Source organism: Chiloscyllium punctatum, chromosome 38 (assembly GCF_047496795.1).
Source record: "Chiloscyllium punctatum isolate Juve2018m chromosome 38, sChiPun1.3, whole genome shotgun sequence".
NCBI classification, from domain to species: Eukaryota; Metazoa; Chordata; class Chondrichthyes; order Orectolobiformes; family Hemiscylliidae; genus Chiloscyllium; species Chiloscyllium punctatum.
Window position 1 is genome coordinate 51620150 of NC_092776.1, and position 14930 is coordinate 51635079.

The 14930-nt window shown below is 41.4% G+C and overlaps 1 protein-coding gene across 1 annotated transcript in view; it reads right to left on the bottom strand.

Annotated features, from left to right (window-relative positions):
• pcdh15b (protocadherin-related 15b) overlaps positions 1 to 14930 on the bottom strand; it is a 1519471-nt gene that overhangs the window by 1066518 nt on the left and 438023 nt on the right. The gene's annotated exons all lie outside the window — the stretch shown is intronic.

Here is a 14930-nt window from a genome sequence, read left to right on the forward strand (position 1 = left end):
TTGTTAAGGAAAGTCCCACTGGATGAAATGAAGCAGATAAAAGATCTCTCCAGGGAGCCAAGAACAACTGCCCAGTAAATTGTATTAAGGGGACCATGTCCATGAGTGTGAATTGAGTTAAACAGAGTTAAGTTTTATGTCTTCCAATTGAGCATGGACCTTCCACTTTGTTATTCCTTCTCCCCACATCCTCACTCCACACACATAAACACGCACAAACACAAACACATTATTCTTTGTCTTATTCAGTAATCACTTACATATTGTTAAATTCTTGCTGTTTTGTAGTTTGGCTGAAATGCCATAGAGAGATACAGCATGGAAAAGACCCTTCAGTCCAACTTGTCCATGTTGACGAGATAACCTAACCTAGTCTCCTTTGTCAGCAGCTGGCCCAAATACCTCTAAACCTTTCCTATTCATATACCCATCCTTTTAAATATTGCAATTGTACTAGCCTCCACTACTTCCTCTGGCAGCTCATTCCGTATACCCGCAACTCTCTGTGTGAAAAAATTGCCGCTTAGGTCCTTTTATATCTTTCTCCTCTCACCCTAAAACTGTGCCCTCTAGTTCTGGACTCCCCCATCCAGACTTTGTCTTTTCTCCTATCCATAGAGTCATAGAGAATTACAGCATGGAAACAGACCCTTCGGTCCAACCCGTCCATGCCAACCAGATATCCCAACCCAATTTAGTCCCACTTGCCAGCACCCGGCCCATATCCCTCCAAACCCTTCCTATTCATATACCCATCCAAATGCCTCTTAAATATTGCAATTGTACCAGCCCCACCAGATCCTCTGGCAGCTCATTCCATACACGTACCACCCTCTGCATGTAAAAGGTGCCCCTTAGGTCCCTTTTATATCTTTCCCCTCTCACCCTAAACCTATGCCCTCTAGTTCTGGACTCCCTGATCCCAGGGAAAAGACTTTGTCTATTTATCCTATTCATGCCCCTCATAATTTTGCAAACCTCTAGAAGGTCACCCCTCAGCCTCCGACGCTCCAGGGAAAACAGCCCCAGCTTGTTCAGCCTCTCCCTGTAGCTCAGATCCTCCAACCCTGGTAACATCCTTGTAAATCTTTTCTGAACCCTTTTCAAGTTTCACAACATCTTTCCAATAGGAAGGAGACGAGAATTACACGCAATATTCCAACAGTGGCCTAACCAATGTTCTGTACAGTCGCAACATGACCTCCTAACTCCTATACTCAATACTCTGACCAATAAAGGAAAGTATACTAAACGCCTTCTTCACTATCCTATCTACCTGCAACTCCACTTTCAAGGAGCTATGAACCATCCATGCCCCTCATGATTTTATAAACCTCTATAAGGTCAACCCGCAGCCTCCAACACTCCAGGGAAAACAGCCCCACCCTAGTCAACCTCTTCCTATAGCTCAAATCATCCAACCCTGGCAACATCCTTGCAAACCTTTTCTGAACCCTTCCACATTTCCCAACATCCTTCCAATAGGAAGGAGACGAGAACTGCACACAATATTTCAAAAGTGGCCTAACCAATGTTCTGTACAGCCACAATTTGACCTCCCAATTCCTCTACTCAATACTCTGACTAATAAAGGAAAGCATATCAAAGCCTTCTTCACTATCCTGTCTATCTGCGACTCTACTTTCAAGGAACTGTGTCCCTGCACTCCAAGGTCTCATTGTTCAGCAACACTCCCCATGACCTTACCATTAAGTATATAAGTCCTGCTAGGATTTGCTTTTCCAAAATGTAGCATCTTGCATTTATCTAAATTAAACTCCATCTGCCATTCCTCAGCCCATTGGCCCATTTGATCAAAATCCCATTGTACTCTGAGGAAACCTTTGCTGTCCACTACATCTCCAACTTTGGTGTCATCTCAAACCTACCAATTATATTTTCTATGTTCACATTCAAATCATTTACATAGATGATGAAAAATAGTGGACACAGCACCAATCCCTGTGACAATCCACTGGTCACAAGCCTCCAGGCTGAAAAGCAACTCTCCGCCACCAATTACATTCCAGTCAGTTCTGTATCAGTCAGTTCTCTTGGTATTCCATGATATCTAACCGTGTTAACCAGTCTCCCATGAGGAACCTTGACGAATGAGTCACTGGAGTCCATGTTGATCACGTTCACCACTCTGCCCTCATCCATCCTCTTTCTTACTTCTTCAAAAAGCTCAATCAAGTTCGTCAGACATGATTTCCCAAGCACAAAGCCTTGCTGACTATCCCTAAACAGTCCTGACCTTTCCAAATACACAAAAGTCCTGTCCCTCAGGAGTTCCTCCAACAACGTCAGGTTTACTGGTCTATAATTCCCTGGCTTTTTCTTATGACCTTTCTTAAATAGTGGTACCACATTGGCCAAACTCCAGGCTTTGGTAGGTCACCTGTGACTATTGATGATACAAATATCTCAGCAAGGGGCCCAGCAATCACTTCCCTAGCTTCCCACAGAGTTTTAGGGTACACCTGATCCGGTCCTGGAGATTTATCCACTTTTATGTTTTTCAAGATATCCAGCACGTCGTCCTCTGTTATATGGACATTTTTCAAGATGTCACCATCTATTTCCCCACATTCTATATCTTCCATGTCATTCTCCACAGGAAATACTGATGCAAAATACTCATTTATTATCTGCCTCATCTCCTGCAGCTCCTGAAATGTTAACTCTATCTTCTTCACAAATTCCACTTGACCTGCTGAGCGTTTACATCATTTCTTGTTCCTGTTTTGAACACGAAGCATTTGTGTTAATTTGTGTTACAGAATTGAATAAAATGAACTTTGAATACAGCAAGTCAACTTTTGTAACACCTCATGATGTAAAGCATGTCTTCCTCCTCACGTGTATTTTCTAGTTACACGCAGTACTTTGGTTCCTTTCTCACTGTTTTTCAAGGCCAAGACAGACCATAGAGATGTCAATGGTGAATCAGTGGTTGCAGGCTCCTCTGTAAATAAGCAGTTGCAAGCACAAATGTCATTCTAAAAACACTACAGTGCAGCACTGAGGGAGTGCTGTACATTGGAGATAATGTCATTTTGGATGAGACATTAAATCCAGGACCCCTATGCTGTCTCAGAAGGTGGAAAACTTGGGGAGCCTGCTTCTTTTCCTCAAATAATTCCAAAATATCTTTACATTCACCACAGGGAGCTGACAAGGGCTCGGCTTAAGGACTCATGTGAAGAATGGCACTTCCAGGAATGCAGTATTCCCTCATTAGTCTATTAAACATGGCAGCTCTCTGAAAAGTAGACTTGAGATAAATATAAAATTGTTAATGAAATGCCCAAATTTGCACTCAAAAAATTCTCGAGTAATAATATGGCATGCATGTCTCTTAGGAATAGAAGGCACAGGGAAATCCAAACCGTCAAACTTAGCACGTCTTTTGGTTCGATCCTGGTTGATCCAAAACTGATCATCATCAATCTACTCGGTTCCATCACCCTTAACAATAAACTTGCTGAACAATAAAAAAAAACACGATCAATCTCAGGTTTTTGAAATGTTCAACTAACCCAGTCTCAACAGTTTTTATAATCGTACACTACACCCTTCACTCTTGCATATGAAAAAGACATGAGAGGGAATGACAACAACAGTAGAAGATGTGCAGTGAATATCAGGCTACATTCCCTGGGGAAGCAACAAATGATTTATCATTCCAGGAGATAAAAAGTGTAAATAGTTGCTTGTCCTATGTGCGCCTGACCACACCGCTGTAAACAAGGAAATACACACAGGACCATACAAAAAGCCACTTTACTACTTTATTTCCACAGCAATTTTCCATGACTACCTCAGTACTTTTGAGATGATAAACTCTTAATCCAATTGAGTGTGGAATGCAATTATAGCTAACTATACAACCTTGAGTCTGCTAGACACTTATCAAGTCATGCCATTCAAACATAAAATCATAAATTATCACACTTTCAAGTGTCATTCTTTGTGTGTCTATCGGATGAAAAATAATGCAAATGCATTTGTAAAAATAGCTGTGGTCTGTAGCATTAAAGCACAAAAATAAGTAGCAATAAACTGGAAAAAATGGATTTTTAGTTTTGTTTTCTCTGAAATTTATTGATCTCAATCGGAAAAGCAGCAGAAACAAACCTAATAAATTGTTCAAACAATTTTGTGAAATTGATTTATTCAGGCAGCTTGAATTTTAAGCCATCTGCATAATTTACAAAATAAACAAAAAACTTGTTTACATTAAATAACTGAGAATTAAGTGTTCATTTTCACTCAACTCAAGTCCATAAGTAATACAGGTTTGGGATTATGTTCAGATGGGATTTTCCTGAACTGGCAATTCCTGAGCAGTTTCTCATTACCCTTATACATATATATTTCTTCTCGCAAAACATATTTGGGGGTAACTTCATCCTAAACATCGAGCAGTTTTTGGAAGAAATCCCATGCAGCAATAAGTCACTGTCACAAAACGAAGAGGAAATACCACAAAAACATGGTATAGTATGCAAACTGCTCTAACTTACACAAATTAAACTGATTTTTGAGAAGATTTGTAGCTCAGGTTAAGGTTCTGGATGTAGGTTTGCTCACTGAGCTCGAAGGTTCATTTACAGATGTTTCATCACCCGACTAGGTAACATCTTCAGTAGGCCTCCAGGAAAAGCACTGTTGATAACTTCTGCTTTCTATTTATATGTTTGGGTTTCTTTGGGTTCTTTCATTTCCTGTGGTGACATCATTTCCTGTTTTTTTCTGAGGGGGTGGTAGATGGGGTCTAACTCGATGCATTTGTTGATAGAGTTCTGGTTGTAATGCCATGCTTCTAGGAATTCTCGTGCGTGTCTGTGTTTGGCTTGTCCTAGAATGGATGTGTTGTCCCAGTCAAGGTGGTGTCCTTCCTCACCTATATGCATAAACACTAGTGAGAGACGGTCATTTTGTTTTGTGGCTAGTTGAAGGTCATGTATCCTGGTGGCTACTTTTCTGCCTGTTTGCCCAATGTAGTGTTTGTTACAGTCCTTGCATGGTATTTTGTAAATGACATTAGTTTTGCTTGTAGTTTGTAAAGGCTCTTTCAAGTTCATTAGCTGCTGTTTTAGTGTATTGGTGGGTTTGTGGGCTACCATGATGCCCAGGGCTACCATGATGAAAGTGATCTTTACTGTAGCCAATATGTTCATTTTCAAGTTTTTTTTTACTCTCAAGGTGATTCTATTTATAGAGATGTGTATTCTGCAATTACAAATAAAGTCAGAGTAATATGGATATAAGTCACTGAATAGGTAAAAAGGTTTGCTAATAGGTCTACATTGGAAGTAAATAAAAAATAACTGTATATAATATTGCCAAACTAAAGATGCATCCAAATCTAACATTTCAATTGATTTTCCTGACAAATTTCTTTCTTCCTCTAAACTCAGCATAGAATCATAGGTGGGAATTTTAACCATCCGGTAGAAAATGGAGGAGTTGGGCAATCTAGGAACAGTGGGAGAGGAAACCAACAGGCCTTCATTAACATGCTGGTGATTAATTTCCATTATGAGAAGGATCAGCGGGAAGTGTTGTTGAAGTAGGAAGACCAAGATGTACTTGCAAAGGCTGAGGGATGTGGAAAACAGTGGACTCTGCACTTGTGGATCATTCAATTGATTGTCCTGCTCTGAGTTGGGTCTTTGCCATAGCTCCAGCTCACCTGCAATGCCCAGCTTGCAATAAAAGTGTGCCACGTATCACAATTGTAGTCTGATCTGAGACTACTAAAGAACATTATCGTTCGACTGCCACTAGATTTTTAAAAAGTCTCATGGAGGGGACATGAATGTCCTACATGAACAGATCTGGAAGAGGTAAGAATGTAGGTAAAGTGCAATCTTAAATATCCTTAAATCAAGACATGTGCAGTATTACCCACAAAGAAGTTTTGTTCATAGTTATAGTAACTGTAATCCCAAAATATACAATTTACACATTCTTACTATGGATTGATTATTGTGGACTGTTGAGATTTATTCCACAGTCAAAAGCCTTTAAATACTTCACTTGCTGGCGGACAGGGAGTGTCATCAAATTTAAGTAATGTTTTTGTTCCCTTTGTCCTGTTTCTGTTAATGTTTAAGTATATTATTCAAAGAGAGAATGTCAAGGGGATTGGCTGAAAGGAGTTCTTGAGTCCAGTAAAGCTAAAAAGAAATCTGAATATAATTACAGCTACAATAAATAGCCCACTTTAGTGGCAATGACAGTATTAATTCAACTCAAACACTCCCTCTGGCTCAGTAATTATTTTTCATATTAGGTGGTTAAAGATTGCGGCCAGAGGCAACAGTGAGGGAAGTTTCACAAATGAAATATTTTCAAGGAGGAGAAAGATTATAGTTCTTAGAGGTAAATGATTTAAAGAATATTGGGCAAAAATAGTAATTGTGTTTGATGATCAGTCATAATCATATTGAATGGCATTGTCAATCGGAAAGGTTTATTCATAATGCAACAACTTCCATTCAGTTTGTGTTCACATTTTCTGCATTTCAATTTCTGTGCATAAGCTGCTAGCTTTTAAAGCAAAGGTCTCAATGTTTTTGGTTTTGAAGTCACTGCCCCCAATTTATAAAAAGAAAACCAGACACCTTTTTTGAATAAATATTCGTCGAATATTTAATATATACTTTCACTTTACAGTGTACTTTACTTATTGCGCAGCTATTTTTCTTCAAATTGCTCGAAGACCTGGCACTCCATTGTCAACAACTCTGAATTCTATCCCCGACAGCAATCAAGATATATGCACTCATCCAATGCCAATTCTGGCATCTGTTCATTTTGCATTTATGCTGCTCAACCACTGGCATCAGTGTGCTTATTTGATAGCCCTTTGAGTCTGGAATTCAGTCGCTAAACTTCCCCGTTTCTCTACCTCTCTTTCACCCTTTTAAAAAAAAAACTCTTTAAAATCGTTTTCTTTGGTTAACGGTATTAAAATCTTTATGTGGCTCAGTGTCCCATTTTATTTGATAATTTTTTAATAACTTACTATTTTAAAGCTGTTAAGCAAACACAAGCTTTTGCTGAAGCGATAGGCATTACTGGGATTCTGTAAAGGTTGTGCAGAGAAGGCAAGGTCAGCAGAACTACCAGCACTGTCCCAGAATGGATAAAACAATTGGCTTAAATCAATTATAAACTATTCAGCAAATGCTGCATTATTTCAAAGGTATCATTGGTCATTTTGTGACTGTATAGTTTTACAAAACTGATCTACATTAGCTCTCACCTCCAGAAATGACAAGTCATAATGTTATCCATCCGTCCAGGAGACACTGAAAGCTTCGATGACAATCAAATTTGAATTGTTTCTCAAAGATGTCCTCTATTGTTTCAGAATCTTACCTGCTTTTTCCTCGAGGCTTCTAATTGAATTATGATTTTTTTTATTGATAACCTGATAACTCTGCAGCTAGCAATCTGATTCTGCAGGAACACCTGCATGGAAGCCTGACTCTAATCAGAGTGATAGGCATTCAGACTAATCCATTGAACCTAGTGTTCCTCAATGGAAATTTACTTTTCCCTGAATGGTAGGGCACTGTAAAGTTGGCTTCCACAGGTCAAAGAGTCAAAAACATTCTATTATTCGTTTGCGAGAGTGTCTCTGGCAACACCTGACCTTATTACCCCCTTGAGAAGGTGATAAGCTATATTCCAGAGCACTCCAGTCCACGTGGTGAAACTGGAATCATAGTGCTGTTAGGAAGGGAGTTCCAGAATTTTAATCCAGTGACAGTGAAGAGAGAGCAAAATATTTCCAAGTGTTTAATGAGCAGGTGGTGATATTACTTTGCATCTGCTGATCTTCTAAGTGGTGAAGGAAATAGATTTTGACGATGCTATCATGAGCCTTGGCAAGTTGGATCTTGTAGACAGCACACTCTGTTGCTGTGTGCTAATGCAGGACGTAATAAACATTATTTGAATAGTGGCTGAGGGTGCTGATCAAATGGGCTATGTCATGGACAGTGTCAAGTTTCTTGCATTCAAGCAGTTGGCTTTGTAGTTTGGAGGTCTGCAGGGAGAAGGGTATTCTTTTTTACTCACTCGTGGAGTGTGGGCATTGCTGGCAGGGCCAGCATTTATTGCTCATCCTGAGTAGCCATTAAGAAGGTGGCAGTGAGCTTCCTTCTTCACCCAAGGCAATTCATGTGCTGTGATCAACAATGCCATTAGAAAGGAAGTACTGGGATTTTGACCTATGACACTGAAGAAACAGTGACATATTTCCAAGCCAGAATGGCTAGTGGCTTGGAATGGAACATGCAGGTGGTGGTGTTCCCTTCTATCTGTTGCCTTTGTCTTCTGGATGGTTGTGGATTTGGAAGGTGCTATCTAGGGAGCCTTGATACATCTTACAGATGATGCACATTGCTGCTTACAGAGCACCAGTGCTGAAGGGAATGGATGCTTGTGCATATGATGGCAATCAAGCAGATTGTTTTGTCGTGGATGATGTCAAACTTCTTAAATTAAAACAAAAGTTGCTGGAAAAGCTCAGCAGGTCTGGCAGCACCTGTAAAGAGAAATCAGAGTTAACGTTTCTGGTCTGGTGACCCATCCTTAGAACCAAATTGTTAACTCTGATGTCTTTTCACAGATGCTGCCCGACCTGCTGAGTCTTTCCAAGCACTTCTGTTTTTGTGTCTGATTTACTGCATCCGCAGTTCTTTCAGTTTTTTTTTAAAATCAAGCTTCATGAGTATTATTGGAGTTGCATTTCTCTGGGGAAGTGGGCAATATTCCATCACACTCCTGCTTTTTGCCTTGTGGATAGTTTGGGTAATCGGGAAGTGTGTGACTCGCTGTAGGCTTCCTAGCCTCTGACTTGCTCTTGTGAACACTATGCTTATATGGTGAGGCCAATTCAGTTTCTGGTGATTTTTATTTTAATTTCAGAAGTATACTTCATTCATAAAAAAATGTCTGTAAGTACATACCAAGTCTTGAAGTCAATTTCTGTACATTCTTCGTGAGAAAAAGAAAACAAACAAAATATTGGAATTGTGATATTTCTCAGAGCTCACTCTGAAGTTTCTAAATAGAAAGGCATTTTCTATTTATTTAGGAAAAGATTTATGTCCTTTCGAGGCACCCAGAGGGTCTGATAGATGGCGGTCTTTCCCTACTGCGCCCTGGCTGGACATTCCCTCATCCTTAGTGTGTCCCTCAGCACACAGTCCTGGACTTTGGAATGTGCCAGCCTGCAACATGGTTAAGGTCAACTCTTTGCACTGGAAGTTCAAGAAGTTTTAGGCAGACCAAAGAGCATCTTTCACCAAGTTAATGATCCTCCAGACACAATCAATGTTTGTCTCAGCGTGCGTCCCAGGAGCAGCTCGTAGAGCACAGAACGCAGCTCACGGAGCTGCTCAGGAGGAACCTTGACAAAAAACACTGCATCTCTCTCCAAACCCTCTTTGCAAAAGCACATTCCAAAAGGTGATGTGCGACAGTCTCTTCACCAGTGCAGCCATTTTGTGGGCAGCAGGCAGCAGTGTGCAGAGATGAACGGACAAAAAGAATGTGACAGGGAGTGCCCTTCCCACCACCAGCCAAGTTACATCTTGGTGTTTGTTGCAAAGTTCTGGTGGTGAGCATTCTGTCAAATGACTTTGACAGTCTGCTCAGGGAATCGCCTGATAGAATCCACCCTCTCCTTTTCCCTGCAGGATCTTAAGGATGTTATGTGCTGACCTCTGCCTGATGGAATTGTGGTCAAATGTGTTTTTCTTTGAAATTCTTTCCACAAGGGGCAGATGATATGGAACATTCCAACTACTAAGAACATCCCACGATAATGAGGCCAGTCCCATCCTTTGAAACACTGGGATGGTGTAGAACCTCAGGCACATGGTGACACCTGGTGTTTGCATTCCAAGGATCTACACACAGCTTGATGCAACTACACACAAAAGTGGCAATCAGGATGAGGTCAATGTTGGGGACATCCTTCCCCCTCCTGAATCAGAGCTTTATACATGGCGTGTCTATGGGCACAGTCCATCCTTGACCTCCAGAAGACATGGATGACTGCAGTGACACAGGTTTGGGGAATGGGCCAAACTGCGTGCAACAACACCAACAGTAGCTGATGACCAGTGTTTTACCCAAACGGAGGGGGAGCGGTACTCCCATAGGCCAAATTTCTGCCTCACCTTGGCGATATAGTCCTCCTAAGTCTTTGCACAAACCCCAGCCCCTACAAACTATATTCCCAGCACCATTAGTTAATCTGACCTGACAGTGAACGGGATAAAGGAGCAGTCTGCCCAGTTCCCAAAGAACATAGCCTTGCTCTTGCCTCGATTTACCTTCTCCTGAGGCCAGTTCAAACCTGGGTTCAAAGAGTTCATTGCAGCTGCAAGTTCATGCTTGAATCTAGCTCTTTTTAAATGTCTTTACACATCTCAAGCATTTCTTTACCATATCTACTCAAGTAATACTTGATCGTACATAAAAATCGATTCCAGTTCTTCATAGATAACAGATCAACATTTATGAGTCAGTGTGCCGATCACTGCGCTCTGCTCTGAGTTTTCAGAATTACAGTAATTTGTTATCTTTTTTCTTTATTCGTTAGAGTCAAGTGGGTTTCTGTTAATGGTATAATGGTATAGTGTGAATTTTGACGGGCATGAATTTCAGGCCCTCAAAAATAGTATCCATGTGACATTCGACCCTATAAATTTAACCTTAAAATGTACAGGGCAACCACTGTATCCGCGGAATCATCTTCAGTTATCAGCAAACTACCACGGCCCAAACATATTATAGGAAACCAGGGACTAGGAGGCTGCTGGGAAGGTACGTTTCCCATTGAAATGAATGGGTTTGCTCCTACCCACAGTTTCTGGCTTCCGTGGTGGGTCCTGGAATGTAACCCCCGTGTGTACGAGGGGACTACTGCAGTCAAAACATTTGACGATGACTCGGGTATACGGTAATTGCTGGTAATCTTTGTCCTAGTGAAAACGCAACATGATTTAGTGGATCCCTTGAAACATTCTTATGCACATTTGGTTGAGATCCATATTCTAACACTATTACACTAACTTCCCAAGTAAAGAAAATTTGCTGAATTTTACAGGGAACCTATAGAAGGCCAGTGGCTCTAAAGCCTCAGCAGCTATCCTGGATGAGGCGGTTGCTACTGAGGGACACAGGAGACCTGAGGACTACTTCAAATAATCAAAGAAAGATTATTTTATTTTTAAAAAAATCACTGGCCAAAGTATCAGTTAGAAAACGTCATCACTGGATCTATGATAATAGTGGTGTAGGGGATGCCCTTCCATGCCTGCAAATAAACAATTAAATCTTCACCAAACCTGCCGTGTCACTGAAAGGCCACATTAATTCAGTCAGTAGTTTCCCCACACATCAGGGTCTGAGGGAAGAGCAAGGTGAGGGGTGACCTCACCGTTGGCAAAATGCGAGATGGCAAAATGCTTCAAAAAAATATTTTAATTGGTTCTTTAATTATAGAAACAGACCTCCCTCTACAGAGCTAGTGTCCTCTCAGCTACCATTAGTGAAATGCCAGGAACTGGCAGGCTCAATCACAGACCCACACAGTCACATCAGGAGATGCGGGCATTACTGATGTAGATTTGAGAACACAACGGCATTTCAAAATAGCTGGATCCCCTGAAGACTTATAAAAGAGAGAAATATTATGTGTGGCTACAACTGCCAGATCAGCGTCCAGGAAAGTTCCTTGACAGATGGCCACTGCTGCCACGCTCTGGTATCAGAAACTCAATGTGGGGAGATCTAAAGGCTGACAGCCTGCTGTTGGTAGACTGCCTCCAGTTAACAGCTGGTCTTCAAACATACCAGCAGCTTCTCCGACTTAACCCAGAGTTGGAACTTAATAGAGGCTAATTAGTTATCTATTACTGCCACTCAGACCCCATCTCCAAGACAGGAATATTCAGCCTACTAGGTCTATACACGCCATCAGTTAAATCAATGGCACTGCAAAGAATACATTAGGTTTCAGCCATGGCTCAACAATGCACTTTTTTCTCCAAGTCGTGAGTTTAAGGTTCAAGGGAGAAAACTGGAGCACCTGATGGAAACCAACGCAGACACGGGGAGAACATTCATTTGTAGGTTATAGGCTTGAAGTGTCTGTAACAAGAGTATGATTGACCGAGTGTGCGTATTACATACCAACACAGTATAACAGTGCAATAGACTACGTATTGTTTTAGAATGATAGACGTTTTATAAACCGGAGTGTAGCAGAAAAGTGTCACATTTTCAGTAAACGTTTGTGTGAATTAAGCTTGTATTATTTCAGACCGAGGATTTCCAAAGTGGGAGTTAGGTTTTCAAAGTGGGATTACAAGCTCAGAGGGAAGAATGGCTTTGTGGAACTCTGACAAAGTTATGCAGTCACTAGGCTCAGAGTCAATGAGCTGGAGTCTGAGCTTCAAACATCGTGACACTTCAGGCAGGGCGCGAGCTACCTGCACCCTGTATTTCAGGAGACAGTCACACCCATTAGATTAACTAACTCTAATTTGGCCAGTGGTCAAGAACAGCAGGGTGTGACTGTGAGTGAGGCAGGTAGAGAGGTCAAGGAGGTAGAGTTGCAGGAGCCTCAGCCCTTATCCTTGCCCAACAGGTTAATGAGTATCGCTCCCTGTGTGGATGGGAATGGGGACTGCAGGGAGGATGAGTCAACTCAGCACAGCATCATGGTGCAGGGAGCCATTCAAACTGGGGGAGAGAAAAGTTGTTGTAATTGGGGACAGTATAGTTAGGGGCATACATAATGCTCACTGTGACCAGGATTGTGAAAGTTGTGTTGCCTGCCTGGTGCTCAGGTTTGGGATATGTCATCTGGACTACAGAGGAACTTGGAGTGGGAGGGTAAAGATCCAGTGGTCATGGTCCATGTAGGTACCAATGACCGAGATAAAAAGAGGACAGAGTTCTACTAAGGGAGTATGAACAGGTATGAACAGCTGGAAGCTAAATTACAAAGCAGAACAATAAAGGTAATAATCTCTGGATTATTACTTGAGCCATGAGCTAATTGGTACAGGGTCAATAAGATTAAGCAGCTAAATGCAGGAGAAATGGGTTCAAATTCATGGGACACTGGCACCAGTACTGGGAAAAAAGGGACTTGCTCCAATGGGATGGTCTTCATTTGAACCGTTCAGGGACCAGAGTCCTAGAGAATCGCATAACTAGGGCTGTAGACAGGGTTTAAAACAAAATTGGGGGAGAGGGGGTTCAGTTCGAGGGGAAATTAGAAAACCCAAATTAAAAGAGGAGGTAAGAGTGCAGAACTCAGGAGAGGTTATTAGAATCTCCAGCACAGACACAAATAGGACAGATATCTGGAAAGGGTGAGCAATCAAATATCAAGTACACCGGACAAACGAATGATAATGAGAAGAGGGATTGTTAATACAGGCATTATATCTGAATGCATGCAATATAAGGAATAAACTAAATGAGCTTTTGATGCAGATCAAATTTTGCAATTTAGATATAGTGGGCAACACGGAGACGTGGCTGCAAGGGGATCAGGATATGTATCCTATCGAAAAGATAGGCAGGTGGGCAGAGGGGGTGGAGATGCCCTACTAGTAAGAAACAAGGTAGGGTCAGATGGTGTAGAATTTGTGTGGGTAGAATTGAGGAATCACAAAGGCAAAAGAAAAAACCATTGTTAGAGTACTGTATAGGTCTCCAAAAAGTAGTCAGGAGCTGGGGCACCAGATGCACCAGGAGATAGAAAAGATGTGCCGGAAAGGAAAAGTTACAGTGATCGTGGGGGATTTCAATATGCAGGTGGACTGGGAAAATTAGGGAAGCAGTAGTTCACAAGAAAAGGAATTTGTGGAATCTTTGAGATGGCTTTTTGGAGCAGCTTGTGATGGACCTCACGAGGAAACGGGTAATACTGGATGTATGTTATGCAATAAGGCAAACTTGATAAGGGAGCTGAAGGTGAGTGAACCCTTGTTCATAACATGACCAAATTTACTCTCCAATTTGAAAGCAAGAAGGTAGAATCAGTGGTAAAGTCAACTACAGAGGCATGAGGAAGGAGCGGGGTAGAATTGACTGGGAGAGGAGCCTAGCAGGAAAGACAATGGAACAGCAATGACAAGTGTTTCTGGGAATAATTCAGGAGACACAGCAAAGATTCATCCCAAAGGAAAAAAAAACATGGTGGAGGGAAAATGAGGCAACCATGGCTGACTAGGGAAGTCAGGGATAGCATAAAAGCAAAAGAGAAAGCATATAAAGTAGCAAAGAACAGCGGAAAACCAGAGAACTGAGAATCTTACAAAGACAAATGGGGGCAAAAAAAAGAATTAAAGAGGAAGAAGATTAAGTGAGGGTAAGCTAGCCAGTAATACAAAGGAAAACTGAAGAGTTTCTTTAGATATATAAAAGGCAAAAGAGAGGCAAAAGTGAACAATGGGCCACTGGAAAATGAAACAGGAGAGTTAGAGGTGGGAACAAAGAAATGGCGGAGGAACTGAATAATTACTTCACATCAGTCTTCATGGTGAAAGACACTGGTAATTTCCCAAAACTTCAAGAGAGTGAGGGGGCAGAGCTGCTTATGGTGGCCATCACCAAGGAGAAGGTGCTAGAAAAACTGAAGTCCTGAATGTGGATAAATCATCTGGACCAGATGGTCTATACCCCAGAGTTCAAAGGTAGATAACTGAAGAGATAGTGGAGGCGATAGTGATACTCTGTCAGGAATCACTATAATCAGGGAGGGTCTCGGAGGACTGGAAAATTGCTAATCTGACATCCCTGTTTAAAAAGACAGAAAGTTACAGACCAATTAGCCTAATCTTGGTTGTGGGTAAGATCCTGGAATCTATCGTAAA